The 3,798-nt window shown below is 42.7% G+C and overlaps 1 pseudogene; it reads right to left on the bottom strand.

The window, feature by feature from the left end:
* Positions 1 to 427: 427 nt before the first annotated feature.
* On the bottom strand, positions 428 to 3,209 carry LOC111168099 (protein enabled homolog pseudogene; annotated as a pseudogene).
* Positions 3,210 to 3,798: the final 589 nt, after the last annotated feature.

Genomic DNA, 3,798 nt, shown 5'->3' with positions numbered 1-3,798 from the left:
AGTTCCACAGTAAGATGTAATTCATGTGAAGCTCAGAATCATGTTTCAGACCGTTGAACTTAAGTTAAAATACAAATAGGTGAAGACATGATGTAAAAGATTAAGTACTTGGTGCTGTTAACATATTTACCAATAAAAGTCACAAAATATTCCTCATTATTATTCATGCAGGTAACTGAGAACGAAGATAGTGCAGAAATTAACTTTAAATAAAAAATTATTCCTTCCCTTCCTCCCATTCCCCTATACTCTACAAAATGTTTTCCCTGGGACTAGGCCTTGAAAAGGCCACTACATATTAGTTTGACATGCATTACCGTCTGCAATTTAAAAAGCTAATTTTGTGGTGATTGTAATTACATTATAAAAATGTCCACATGCGGGCTTCCCTGGTGGTGCAGTGGTTGAGAATCCGTCTGCCAATGCAGGGGGACACGGGTTCATGCCCCGGTCCGGGAAGATCCCACATGCCTCGGAGCAGCTGGGCCCATGAGCCATGGCCACTGAGCCTGCGCGTCCGGAGCCTGTGCTCTGCAACGGGAGAGGCCACAACAGTGAGAGTCCCGCGTACCGCCAAAAAAAAAAAAAAAAAAGTCCACATGCATAAATCTAAAAAAGGTTGAAAACCTACAGTAAATCTACAATATACTGTTTTACATTTGACCACTGGTTTGTGTTATGTAGGAGTCACAGATTTGGTAAAGCATTGTAACAATTTAGAAAGCCATCTGAATCTTTAAATTCTGGACAAATTTTATGTTTGAATCTACAAAATTGCATGAAGGCTAAACTCGAGAGACTTCTTATCATTCTAAAATTCCTCACTCCGAACAAATCATTTTTAGGACACTTTCTTATAAATATCACCCTTTGAAAGCACATACAATTCCATTTGTTCCACATTTTATGAACTTAACCTACATAGGGCTGAACTCAATTATTCATGGAATATCAAATATGATAGGAAGACAAACCTGAGAGAAACATTTACAATACAATAGCATAACTTGCTAAATTCCTCATCACCATTCTCTGAAAAAAACTTCTCAAGCCTTTCTCCTCTTTATTTTAGCAATGGATTGTGGAAAAATGTGCAATTTTCTCTTGACATGAAAATATTTCAATGCACGGTGATCTTGCCTGACGGATTCAGTATTTTCTGCATAACCGATACAGGAACTCCTATACAACTCTCTTCCATCGTGTTGTAAAGGTCAGAAAAAAGCAGCAAAATGGGAGGGAAATAGCTTACCTTCAGAGTAGTGATGCCTGAAGTCTTTCAAACTATGCTGGTTTTTCCCTCCTTCTGACTGTTTGTCTCCGTTTTCTTCTTACAGCTCACAAAATGTAAGGGTTTTGTTGTTGGTAACACAGTTGTTCTTTGTAGGTTTTTTTTTCCTTTCTCCAGATTAAATAATGTCCTATCTCTCCTTAGTTTGATTCTCTATGCAGTATTTGACTTGCTCAGTTCCTGCCTGATTGCATCAATGAGCTCTTCTTTTAGCTTAGTTAATTCTTTTCTCATTTCATCTAAAATGTCCTGCTTCAGCCTGTCATAGTCCAGTCCCTCCATCTGGACTCCGTTGGCACTGGGCTGTGACCAGGGCACAGATTTTGGTCTGTGTAATGAATCATAGGACCTGTTGTCAAAAACAACCTGATTTTACCTTGGAGAATCCCATCTGGAAATAACAGGTGACTTGCTGCCACTCATTGTATTTGTTCTTTCCCAAGGTTTTCTTGTCGGTTCAGGTGTACTTGTTGAAGAGGTCTTAGAAGTTACAGGCTCTGAATCTTCAGTTTTGTCCTCTTTTTGTTCTGTTTCTATTTTTGATCCCTTTTTTAGCAATTCTTCTCCTCCTGGCCAGCAGGGCACTCATTTCTTCCATTAAACCACTACCCTCTAATGGAAGGGGTCCATTTCCACCACCCTTATCTGTTTTAGAGGAGGCCGAATTCACACCAATGGTATTCCCACCACCTGGGAAGGAGGCATCCTCCATCCATGACACTTTCCTAAGTTTTGCTCCAGCAATTGCAGCTGCAAGTCCAGTTAAAGGGCCATGGTCTTCAGACATGGATCCCGAAAAAACTCCAGTTGCAGGGAGGGGAGGAGCAGGAGTGGGGGGGGAGGGGTACCTGATTAGGAAGAGGCGGTGGAGGAGGCGGAGGGGGGCCCTGAGGACGGAAGTGGAGGGGGTGGAGGGGGCCCTGGGGGCAGAGGGAGCGTGGCTGATGCCTGGGCAGGACCCGGTGGGAGTAGAGAAGGGGGTGGAGGTGCAGGCGGTCCCAAGACAATGCCCTGTTGGGCTGGAGATTCCGCGCAGCTGAGAGGCTGCCTGTGAGCCTGGCTCAGAAGCAGAGGAGTCGTCTCCACAGAGGCAGGGGTAGCGGCATTTCCCATTCTTGGCTCTAGCTCCCATTCCAGCTGCTCCCTTTCTAGCTGCTCTTGCCGCTCTCGTTCTGGCCTTTCCCGGTCCAGCCTCTCCAGCCTTTCCCCTCCAGACGATCCTGACGTTCCCTTTCTTGTCTCTCGCTCCAGCTGCTCCTGTTCTAGTCGCTCCCTCTCCAGCCTTTCCCTTTCTAACCTCTCCCTCTCCAGTCTCTCCCTTTCCATTCTTTCTCTCTCCAGCCTTTCCTGCTCCAGCTCCTTTTGTCATTGCTGTTCTTGTAGCTGCCAATTCTTGTGATGGGCCATTCTGAACTTGGGCAGGTAGTTGTGAATTTTGTCAAGGCAATATTGGCCCCGTTTCCTGTGAATTCAACACTTCTAAGGCATGTGTCATGGCACTTGTTGAAGACATTGGCATCTTCTTTGCTGCCAAAGTTGAGACCAGACACCTGTCTAGCAACCCTTTAGGAATGGCACAATTTATCACGACCTGATGGTCCTGAATCTTCCTGCCCACCACTCTGAATGTGTTGTTGCCTGTATGATGATATATATAAACTCTGCTGAACCTGATTGAACCACCAGCTGGCACCCACACTTTATTGGCATCATCGTAAACCATCACAGCAGCTCTTGCCTGACAGATACTCTGTTCACGTCTCATTGTGCTTTCTTCTTTATGCCTTTAGATGTAGAAGATCTTTGTAGGTTCCAGTCTTTTTTACTGATGGTTGTTCAGATGTTATTTGTGGTTTTGGTGTGTTCATGAGAAGAAGTAAGCGCAAGGTCCTTCCACTCCACCATCTTGAAAGACTCCTCCTGTTTTTGTTATTATTAATGCTAAAACAGCTATCATTTTTGAGCATCTGTGTTGGGCTAGATACTACAAGTCAGTTATGTTATGGTTTGTATGGTAACGTAACTTACTCACTTAGCACCAAATCAAAGCTAAAACGTCATTGAAATGTTTTGTTTCTGAAGACTATTTCTGATTTCAGTTTGGGACCCACCCTGGAACCTGAGGCAGTGGTAAACAAGCCGATAGATGGGATCCTGACTGAGCAGAAAATCATCTTTATTCCATCTTCTATAAGCTTTTTAACAGTGGTGGAAAGGTAAGCCACAGTGATGTTTGTCAGCATTATAAATAAAGGTTATCTATTACATGTTTTTACTCAGATTTAAAACCAGGCATTTGATAAAAGTACAATTAAATGTAATTAAATTAATAAAAATAATAAGCTTAAAGAATCCATCCATTTTTAAAACCACATTTGTTAATCATTCAAGCAAGATTGGTATAGCAATTGGGTAAAGGAACTGAATAATTTCCATATGTTTTTTAAGTTTTTTGTGGGGTTTTTTTGGTTTTTGTTTTTTGCGGTACGCGGGCCTCTCACTGTTGT

This window comes from Delphinapterus leucas, chromosome 5 (assembly GCF_059928025.1).
Source record: "Delphinapterus leucas isolate spDelLeu-1000000601 "Yukka" chromosome 5, BTC_Dleu_Yukka2, whole genome shotgun sequence".
Taxonomy (NCBI): Eukaryota; Metazoa; Chordata; class Mammalia; order Artiodactyla; family Monodontidae; genus Delphinapterus; species Delphinapterus leucas.
Note: the sequence above shows the minus strand (reverse complement) of the source record. Positions and strands in the feature narration are given on the sequence as shown.